General features: G+C 36.3%; 1 gene segment (V, D, J or C); it reads right to left on the bottom strand.

Annotated features, from left to right (window-relative positions):
• Window positions 1-12,153, bottom strand: part of LOC131273778 (immunoglobulin kappa variable 3-20-like) — a 1,006,205-nt gene that overhangs the window by 88,247 nt on the left and 905,805 nt on the right.

Raw genomic sequence — 12,153 nt, 5'->3', positions numbered from 1 at the left:
ACAAAAATAGAGTACAAGGAGTGTATGAGATTGCAACTAGTATTTCTGTAATAAGTATATGAATGAAAAGATAAATAAATGACATAAATTATGTCAACTTTATTTACAAGTAAAAGAATTCTAAGTAATAAACTAATAAGTAATTTTAGATTATTTTTGGTATTCATAAATTAGCAGAAATGAAATAGGTTAGCATAGCCATAAATATTCAAGGGGAAATAAATTTTGATAAAGGGTAATGTTAGTAAACATGAAAAATATTTTGGGGATTAGTACTCATGGATGCAAACAACAGAAATGGAGTGGGTTTTGCAAAGCAAAAATGAAAGTATAATATGAATATCGTGTGGCTTACAGATCTGATCACAAGTTGGGGCAACATAGAAAATGTTTTGGAAGTCTGATGGCATTAACACAGTCTAGGACATCACAAAAGGAGAAAGCCATGATCCCACTCCTACTACAGATGGATGGTGGACACACCTGATGGCAACATCAATGCTGGATGCCAGTCATGAGACATTGGAGTTTGAAGAAATCTACTGCCACCATTATGGAAGAGGTATCAGTCTGAAATATTTTAGACTCAGAGATGCATATTAGAAAAATTTCTACATGTTATGTCCAAATTCTGTGAATCAAACAATTGTAAATAAATTGCTAAATACAATTACTTCTTTCCAACTTAGTGTTAATAGAGAATTCAAGACAAGATACGACCTCTTCCCACATATAAATATATAAGTAAGGAGAAATAGAACCAAGAAGATGGTGGCAGAGTAAGGAGCTCCTAGAGTCAGCTCTTGCTACAGGGCAGTTAGTAATCACCCAGAGCTATCTAAAGCACCTGTCTGTTGGCTCCAGGAGACAAGAAGGTCATCCTACAACATCATTGAAAGTTTGGAAGGAGAATACTCCCTATCTGCAGTGAAGATTTGTGAGTAGGGCACTCCACATCCCAGAGATTAGTGCCCATCTTTCACTGGCTACACATCCTGCCTAAAGAGTGATTCCATGGCTGGCATTGGAAGCTCCAATTCCCAGAAATGGAGAAGGAAGAGATGATTGGGCACCAATTTAAGATACTGATTAGTAAATACAGAGGGTTATATTATAATTCTAAGAAGAGCTAAAGTTTGTACCTGTCCAAGTCAAAAAGAGGCCAGTAACACCATTTTAACTCCTCCTCTGGCACAAGGGAAGCAGCATGTACAGAAAATCACAGTGCTGATAGGGACCAGCTTCTTTCCATCCTGACCAAATTGCCCTTCTAGCATTAACCCCAGCCCTACCTCTGGCAGAGACATAGCTGGAAAGGCATGCACCTGCCTATCCAGGAAAATATAGGTCACAACAAGGAGGCTGGTGATCATCCTACTTGGCCATGCATGCTGCCTCAGGAGTTATCCTGTGATGGAATATGAATCTCCAATTCCCAAAAACAAGGAGGAAGAGATGATTGACCACTGATTTCAGCTACTAATTACTAAATTTGGATGGCTAGAGTATAACTCTAAAAAGAGCTAAAGTTTTAAAATGTCCAAATCAGAGAGTGACTGGTAGCTGCCATATTGACTATGCACACAGCATGAGGACAAGCAGGCTCACTGAAAATCATCGTGATTGTAGGGACAGGTATCTTTCACCCAGGTTGGCCTGCAGCCCAAGCCTAGGCTTCAGTCCCACCTCTAGCAGGGAGGAAGCTGTAGAGCCCTGCAACAGCATTTCCAGATAAATGATGGTGCATTCGGCTAACAAAAACAGAAGAGCATGATATGTATGGACAACTGCGATCATCTTGGACCTGTAATGCATAGATTGCTCCCCAAATCTGCAGGTCCATCCCAGCCCCAGGAAGCAGAGAAAGGAACTTGAAGCTTCATAAGTCTCTCTGGGTAACCACAGTCTAGAACTACACAACTTGGATTATTATACACAGAAGTAGCGTGGTCTGAAAACCTGGCAAGAAGAAATGTGGAAGAAATTTCATCAGTCACTGGGGCACTGTGGATAACTTGAGCCTCCACAACTCACAACACCAACTGCATCCTTGGCTCCTAGTACACAACCAGCAAGGGAGAAAGGGCAAGAAAGCCCTAAACTAAAGAGGAAAACTCCACCCTGAATGAATACTCTAGGATGCTAGACAATCAAGGTACCAACAAAAAATTTCTATCCATACCAAGAAACAGGAAGACATGACCCAGTTAAAGGAGCAAGATAGGCCTCTAGATGACACAAAGGAGTTGAAACAACTAATCACAGATGTTCAAACAACTCTCCTTAATAAATAAATTGAGGTGACTAAAGAAATTACATGTGTCATGGGTGTCCCAGAAAGAGAAGAGAAGGGAAAAGGGGCAGAAGGAATATTTGAAGATATAATGGTAGAAAATATCCCAATCCTATTGAAGGACAGAGATTTCCATATCAAGAAGGACAACATACTCCCATACAAATAAACCAAGAGACCAGTTTTGCAGGACCTACTAAAGGGTGTGCTACAGCCTCAAAACAGAAGACTAGAGAGAGAGGCCTGGAAGAACATAAAGAAATGAAGGTTTTATCAATAAAAGTAACTAAAAGTATCAGAATAGTGGTGAAAATAATATGGCAGAATAAAACAAATATTCATGAATAAACTTAACCAATGATGTAAAGCACTTCTATCTAGAAAAATACAACTAATTGGTAAAAGAAATCAGAAAGACTTAAACAATTGAAAGAACATTCCATGCTCAAAGTTTAGAAAACCAAATATCATTAAGATGTGTCAATTCTACTCAAATTGATATACAGATTCAATACAATCCAGATAAAAATTCTACCAGAATTTCTAAATAAATGGAAAACATGATTACAATTTTATGGGGAAGGGTGAGCTGTCCTGATTAGGCAGATGCATCTTAAAGAGGAAAAGGAAATTTGGTGAACTCTCATGTCCAGAATTTAAATTGTATTACCTAGGTACCTTTGTAAAAGCAGCATGCTACTATCATAAAGACAAACACATAGACCAATGGAACAAAATTGATGGTTCAGAAACAGACACTCACATCTGTGGTCAAATGATTTTTGACTAGCGTGTCAAACACACTTATCTCTGCCAGAACAGTCCATTCAAAAAATGGTGCTGAAAGAACTGGATATCCATACCCAAAAGAAGGAAAGAGAACCCCTATTGCACACCTTATCCAAAATTTAACACAAAATGGATCAATAGTCTAAATATAAATGCAAGAACCATATTGCCTCTAGAAGAAAATGTAGAAAATTTGTTCAAGACATTGTAGTAGGTGGTGTTTTCTTAAAGGAGATAAGAGAATGACTGAGATGGGCTACTGATGTTTAATGTGTCTAGACATTTTATTTAACTTTACTGTAAAAGTGCGGAAATGTATAGAGTGGATGGTAACACATTTAGTGAGTAACAGCTGGTTTAAAAATTTGAATGTGGCTGAAAAAGGTAGTCTAGGGATGTAAATACCAAATTAAAGAAAGCTAGAGAACTATGTAGAAAATGAATAGCACAGTAGACCCAGAAGTGGATGAGAATTGTGGTTTATCGTACAGAGACGAGAGTGACCTTATTGAGCTAGAGCAAGTGTGCATCATTATTACAGGGAATGTGGAGAAGCATGGGAAAAATACAATTGGAGTGACTAATGGACTGTGGTAAATAGTAATAATGTAATATTCATGCATCAATGAGAAAGATGTACTGTGTTGATAATGGGGGAGTATAGAAAACGTGTGCCAAATATATGCTAAGGACCTTGTAATAATCTGATGATACTTTCTCATAATCTCTACAAAATGTTCCTCCATAGTGTGTTGTGTTGATAGAGGGGTGTTGTTTGTGAATTCTGCACATTTGTATGATTGTTTTATAACCTTAAACTTCTGTCATAAAAATATATTTAAAAAATAGTAGATTGAGGGAAAATACACCTTATGTAAGATAACGACTATACTTAGAAATAATTTAAAATATTCTTTCATAATTTGTACCAAATGTCTCAAAACAATGCAAGGTATTGGTGATGGGTTGACATATGGGATCCCTGTATGATGTTATGCATGTTTGCGTGTAAGTTGCCAACTTGTACTATACTTTTATTATTTATGCATGTTCATTTATAAATGATATAAAAAATAATAGGGTGGTTTGGGGATAATACTTTGATTTGGTTAGCAGGAATATTTTGAAGTTACTCTTTACTCATTAGTTAAAAATGTTTAAAAACAATTCCAGTTATCGTTAGTAGGTTGAGGTATGAGAGACCTCGATGATGTTATGTATATTTGACTTGTAAGCCCACAAGTTAGTATACACTTATTGTTTATGTATATGTATTTATGACTGATATACTTGTATAACTTTAAACATGTATGAATTTATAAAAGTATGTATATACGTATACATGTGTATGAATATACATATACATATATATGGAGAAACCAGCTTACAAGGTTTTAATCCCTAACACTGTGCTCTGAGAATTTCACCTTCATCTTCACTGATTCATTGAAGGAACATCCCTCAGTCAAGATACATTTTGTAGCAGCATTGTTGGTCTGAGCCTCACAAACGGAGCCTTTTATCTGAGATATATGGCCAGAGAAACAACAATTAGGGATAAGCTGAAAAATACTCAGGCTCCTGTTTTACAGTGATCTTATTACAGACTTTTTACAAACCGGAAATCTTCCTAGTACATGATCCTCCTGTTCAGGTAGATCTAAGAAATAAAATGGGATATGACACAAATGCTACCAGAAACACAAGCTTCTCTACCTAACACAGTTAGAGACTGTATTTTTGCTTGATTATTTTTCCTATCATGAGTTGCTCAACATCTCTGGATCAGTCCCCTGTCATTTCCTCATAACATTAAGACTTTGATCAAATCATTCCTGCTCAGTAGAGACTTCCATGACTTTCCATGTCCCCTATTTTTTAACTCCTCCATGTTCCATGCTTATGACCATGTGCCTTTAAAACTTTTCCTACAAAGAAGTACAGAGCATTTGCTTTCCTCTTAAATGTGAGCTTGTTTTGGGAATTCCATTAATCAAAACAAAGCAACCATAGAAAAATTGCTCTGATTCTACGTTTTCAAGAAAGAAAGAAAGGCTACAAGATGATGAGAAAGAAAGGCTACAAGATGATCCCAGAAGCTCAGGCTCCTGATCCTCTGTGTTTCAGATGAGAGATGTGCAAACTTGAACAAGGCATTTTCTTTACAAGGTCCTCCTCCTGTTCAGATATAAAGTCCATCATATTAAAATAGGATATGAAATAAATGATGCAGTCATCTATAAAGGTAAAATCAAATGAAAAAAAAAAGAAAATGTGATTTTCCCTCATACAAGAAAGCAGATTCCTTTACTCTCCTCCTTTTCCTTAGCTCACCTATTTTAGAAAAATTCAGATTTTAAATGAGTTCTCTTTCCTCTTCAGAGGTATGTATATTTTTTATTGTTTTTATTCTTTATTTATGTTTAATTGGCTTTTTTAAAAAGATAAATAGGTCACAAAAATGTAACATTAAAAATATGAGGTTCCCATATACCCCACACCACAACCCACCCAATTCTTCAAAGGTATAGATAAATAGTTGCTTAACATACTCATCGGTTTTCTTATATTAGACATTGAACTCTATTAGAGAATGTAGCAGGACACATCGGGATGGGAATTTAATATTTCCTTTTTTTTTTTTATGTGGGTCTCCATCCAATAAAATGACACCCTAGAACAATATGAACACATTCAAGACCTTAATATTAATGTGAAACTATGAAAGTTATTCTTGGAAGGTTGAAACTTAGTGGTTATCAAAGGTTCCAAGGGGACAGAGAGGGAAGAATAGGTACATAGGGTATATTGAGATCACTGGAATTGTTCTGCATTACTTTTCAATGATGGATGCATTATGATATATTATGCCAAAACCCATAAAATAGTGTAGTGCAGAATGTAAACCATAATGGAGACCATTGTCCATGGATAATAGCAATTATTCAATATTTATTCATCAATTTTACAATGGACCATACTCATGTCTGATATTATTAATAGGTTAAAATGTGAGAGGAGGGGGCTTGGGGTGTATAAGAAGCCCATATACTTTCTATGTGACTTTTCTGTGACTTAAAGCTTCTTTGAAAATAAAATGATAAACACAAATAAGACACTGAGGGAACAAACAGAAGAAATTATCAATATTCATAAAAGAGATCATACAGTGATAAAAGATGCAATACAAAAAAATTTGGTTTTGTTTTTGGGGGAAGTTTTGGATTACATTAAAGTTACAACTATGGCAGGGAAGGATAACTGGTACAATTATTGTGTAGTCAATTTGTGTGGTCCAAGTGTAAACCATAATGTAAGCGATAGACCATGGTAAGTAGCAATGTTTCAATATTTGTTCATCATTTGCAACAAATATATCACAGTAATAAAAATTTGTTAGTGGGGGGGACGTATGAGTGATGGGTATATAGGAATCCCTCATTATGTAATTTTTATGTAATCTAAAACCACTATAAAAATAGGAGGAATATCTTTCCCAATCACCTGGGAACCATCTCTTGGAATGGAACCATCAGGAAGACAATACTCTTCCCTCCCATTTCCTCTAGGAGATGACATGCAAAACTTAAATGCACACCTGGCTCCAGACTGAAAATCTACCTCATGCCATAAAAATATGAGAATTTTATGTTTCTTTTTGTTTCCTTGGAAATCATCAATTAACTAAGCCAGAGGCTCACCTCAATTGCCAGATGAGTTTCAGATGAACTATTTGAGATGAATGGAGCTGTCAAGTCTTCTTACCGGAGGACTAGTTAACATTTACTACAATTAGTTGTTATCTTCCTTACTGTCTAAAAAGGTGATATTTTGTTCTGTCTTTGCAAAACCTTTAGAGAATTGACTGGAAGTGCATCACTTTCCTATTTTAATTCATTAATCAAAATGTTTCCTTTCTCTTCTACATTTTTGGAGTAGTTTCATGATTGGCAGGATGTTTTGTCTTGAATTATATTTTCTCCAAGTGTAATGACATGGACTGAATTAACTGGAAACTTTTTGAATTAAACAGATAATTTACAGGAATTGTGGGCATGTAGAAGTCAGGTAAAATCTGCTGAATTATTCAGTGTCCCTACTACATTTTCTTTTTTTGTAATTCTAGGCCGATAAAACACACTAGTGAAAAAGTCTGAAAATTATGAACTCTATAATCCCATGAAAAACATGTGGTTAACTAATTTGGAAGCCAGAGTTTTCTCTGCTAGCTTTTTCTCCTAAAGGAGTACTATATCTCTATTATATTGAGAAAGGACTTATGAGAAAACAGTGTTGATTTTGCCTCAGAAAGATTCCTTTGATTTGGATAAATTAATGTATTTCTTGGGTTCTTAGGCGTCGTCTCAAGCAAATAAAATCCTGGAGTACATGTAATGTACATCATTTTAGAGGAAAGGAGAATATCTTGTCAAAGACGTGAAGGTAAGATTGTGAAAATTGGAAGAGGAAAAGTAAAAATAAAAGCCACTTTCTCTTTGATGGTGCCTTCCTTCTTTCTCTGTTGTCCTCAGTTGATAGAACAGAGTGAATCTCTTGTTGGCGGCTAATGTGCCTGGTGATTTTAAGTTGAAGCCTATGCTCATTTATCGTTCAGAAAATCCAAAGACCAATAAAAAGATATGCAAAATCTGCTCTGCCTGTGCTCTTGAAATTGAACAAAAAATCCTGAATGCCAGTCCTGTTTCCAACATGGTTAGCTGAATAATTTAAGCCCACTAAAGAGACCTCCTGCTCAGAACAAAAGATTCCTTTCAAAATATTACTGCACATTGACAATGCACTTGGGTGCCCAAGAGCTCTGATGGAGTTGTAATGAAATTCATATCATTTTCATATCTGATAACCCAACATCCATTCTGCAGGCCATGAATTGAGAAATTATTTTGAATTTCAGGCCTATTATTTAAAAATACATTTTATAAGCTACAGCTGCCATAGGCAGTGCATCTTCTTTTGGATCTCAGCAAACTAAATGGAAAAAATTGTGAGTATGATTCACCATTTTAGATGACATTAAGTACATCTGTGATTTATGGGAGGAGTTCAAACTGTCAAAATTAACAGGACTTTCAAAGAAGTTGATTCCAACTCATATGAAAGATGCTGATGGAAAGCAACTGCAGATGGTGTGGATATAGAAAGAGAACTTGAGTAAGAAGTGGAGCCTGAAGATTGGACTGAACTTCTGCATCTCATGATAAACTTTAATAGATGAGAAGTTGCTCCTTACAAATGAGCAAAATAAATGAACTCTTGAAATAGAACCTACTCCTGGTGAAGATTCTTCTCTAACACACATGGATCATTCTCCAGGGTAGACTACATTGCTGTTAACAGAGCCAGACTCAAGAAATTTGGAAAGATTGACAATTACAAATTAATTTTCCTGACCAAAAGGGAATGAAGCTGGAAATTAATAAGGGGTAGAGAACCAGAACAGGCACAGTGATATGAAAGTTAAACAACACATTCTTAGACACTCAGTGGGTCAGGAGGAAATGGCCTAAGAAATCAGAAACTACCTTGAAACAAATGAAAATGAGGACACAACATATCAATAAATATGGGATGCAGCAAAAGCAGTGACGAAAGGGAAATTTACAGTCATAAAAGCTTATATTAAAAAAAAAAAGAAAGAGGTAAGATCAAAGACCTTATTGAACACATGGAGGAATGAGAAATAAAAGAAAAAACAAATCCCCAAAAAAGCAGAAAATAAGAAAAAATCAAAGTTTATAGCATAACTAAATGACAAGAGAATAAAAAAAAAAACTAGAAAAATTTAACAAATCCAGAAAATGGTTCTTTGAGAAAATTAATAAACACATACACTCTTGGAATCAGACATGGTTCAACCGCTTGGCCACCCATTTACCACATGGGATGCCCCAGGTTCAGGTCCCAGTACTTCCTAAAAAAGAAGAAAAACAGATGTCTTCTCCAGCCACAAGAGAGCTATATACTACTGTGAAAGAGCAGGACACCACCACAAAGAGCTACACTCTGCAGCCACCACAACGAGCAGAGGCCAGAAGCCAGCAGATCCCACAGCCTTCAGGGAGAGGATGAGGCTCTATCCATTGGGCTCTCACCTGTCATGTGGGAGGTCCTGGGTTTGGTTCCTTTGCCTCCTGGAGAAGGTGAGCAAACAATTAATAGACAGACATGAAAACCATCTGGGGGAAAGGGGAAATAAATAAAGATAAATGAAGTAAAATTTTTTAAAAGCAGCTTTTTAAAAATTTGACAAACCCTTTGATAGACTAAAAAAGAAGAAAGAGATGATGCAATTAAAATAAAAAAGGAGAGAGGAAATATCACTGCAGATCCCACAGAAATAAGAGTATCACAAGAGGATACCCTCAAAAATTGGATGTCAACAAGATGACTAACTTAGATGAAATGGACACATTTCTAGAAACACACAAGCCCTATATTGATGAAAGAAGAAAATGATGATCTCAACAGACCAATCACAAGGAATGAATTAGTCATCAAAAACCTCCCAACCAGGAAAAGCCGAGGATCAGATATCTTTCACAGTTGTACTCCCATTCAAAAAAATCTGAATAGACCAACTCTGTGACACATATTCATCAGAATGTCAAATGCCAAAGAAAAAGAGAGAATTCTGAGAACAGCAAGAGAAAAGCAATGCATAACATATAAGAGATATCCAATAAGATGAAGTACTGATTTCTCCAGAAACAATGGAGGCAAGAAGAGAGTATGATAAAATTAGGACACCAAAAGGGAAAAAATGCCAGCTGAGAATTCTTTGCCCAATAAAATTGTCCTTCAAATATGAAGGTGAGTATAAAATATTTACAAACAAACAGAAACTAAGAGAGTTTGCCATAAAGAATCCACCTTTGCAGGAAATAATAAAGGAAGCCTTAGAACCTGATAAAAAAGACAGGAAAGACAGGCTTTGAGGAGAGTATAGAAGAAAAAAATAGCACAAAGGATAACCAAAAGCATAAAAAGACAGACAAAATAAGATATGACATATGAAAACCAAAGAATTAAATGAAGTAAATAATGCATCTACAGTAATATCATTGAATGTGAATGGATTAAACTCCCCAATCAAATGATACAGGCTGACAGAATGGATAAAAAAGCATGAGCCATCCTTATGCTCATATGCTGCTCACCTTAGACCCAGGGATACAAACCAGCTGGAAGTGCAAGGTTGGAAAAAGAGACTCCACACAAACAGTAACCAGATAGAGCAGGGGTAGCTATACTAATATCAGACAACAAAAGACTTTAAATGCCAAAAAGTTATGAGACACAGAAGGTCATTATATATTAAGAAAAGGGACAATACTTCAGGAAGATACAATAGCCATAAATAACTATGCCACAAAATACATGAGACAAACTCCAGGAAATCTGAAGGGAGAAATGGACATCTCTACAATAATCATTGGAGACTTCAAACAGCACTCACATCGTTAGACAGAACAACTGGACAGAAGATCAACAAGAAAACAGAGAACTTGAACAATGTGATAAAAGTTTAGACATAACAGACATATACAGAACACTCAAGGGTGTTATACATTCTTCTCAAGTGCCCATGGATCTTTCTCCAGGATAGACCACATGTTGGGGCACAATGGAGCTCTCAATAAATACAAAAAGATTGAAATTATATAAAGTTCCTTCTCCAATCATAATGGAATGGAACTGGAAATAATAGTCAGCAAAAAAGTAAATTTGCAAATGTGTAGAGGCTAAACAACACACTCCTAAATCATCAATGGGTCAAGGAAGAAATTGCAAATGAAATCAGTAAATATATTGAGAAAAATGTAAATGAGAGCATAATTTATCAAACATTATGGGATTCATTGAAGGCAACCTTGAAAGAGAAATGTATAGCCCTAAATGCCTATATTAAAAAAAAAAAAGAAGAGTTAAACTCAAAGATTTAACTGAACCACTAAGAAACTAGAAAAAGAACAGCAAGCCAATCCCAAGCAAGCAGAAGGAAAGAAATAAGAAAGATTAGAGGAGAAATAAATGAAATTGAAAAGCAAAAGCAGTAGGGAAAATCAACAAAGGCTGGTTTGTTGGGACGATCAATAAAATAGACAAACCCCTAGCTAGACTAACAAAGAAAAAGAGAGACAAGATGCAAATAAATACAATCTCACCCAAAGAGTTCCACAAAAGACCAAGTTCTTAACGTTGCCCTGGAACTGCAGACACTCTAAGGAATGATTCAGGAGACACAGTGTCTTGGGCAGATAGAGGAAGTATGCATGCTCAGAGCTGTGGGGGGAGGTAACAGCTAGTGCAGCAAGAAAACACCTACTGGCAGCCAGGGGAGGGGGTTTGTGCTGGAGGCTGAAGCTCTGTGGGAGGAAGGCTGTTACACTGCTGACAGTGATAATGACCTCCATCTCCTACCTGCAACTTAATGATGGTGAGAGTGACAAACTGTATGAGACTTGCACATGGAGCTGAAATGCACAATGACTTCTGTGGTTCTGTTTGTGTTCAGGTGTCACCATGTTTATCAGACCTCCTTCTGATCTCATGCCCTGACAATTAAGTTGATTGCAAACAGACTGCTAAGGTTCAATAGAGCAATCTTGTATGTTTTAGATACGTTCTGAAGAAATTCACATCCATCTAGATGAGGGGGCAATGCCCTTGATTCACCTGAATCCAATGACCATCATTACATTTTCTAATCTGTCCTTTCTGTACTGGAATCCCTTTTACCTCCTCCTCCTAGGAGGAGAGACTCAGCACACCAGGATATCAGTCAATGCACCCTCCGAATGGTCTTCAATTCATCATTTGACAAGAACATAGGAATAACTTTCTTTTTTATTTTAATTAAAAGAGAAAAACTTGGCTTCTGATATTATTATGTTATATTTTAAATACAATATAGTTCCCATTGCTCCCGGCAGCTACAGCATTGACTTGGCAGAGACCATGTTAATATGTCCAAGGACAGAAGGATCTGGACAGATAAACTGCAAAGCTCTGTCATCTTGTACCCTACAAGAGCAGCTCACCACTACTTA

Source organism: Dasypus novemcinctus, chromosome 17, assembly GCF_030445035.2.
Source record: "Dasypus novemcinctus isolate mDasNov1 chromosome 17, mDasNov1.1.hap2, whole genome shotgun sequence".
Lineage (NCBI taxonomy): Eukaryota > Metazoa > Chordata > Mammalia > Cingulata > Dasypodidae > Dasypus > Dasypus novemcinctus.
The sequence above is the reverse complement of the archived record's forward strand: the minus strand, read 5'-3'. Positions and strand labels throughout refer to the sequence as shown.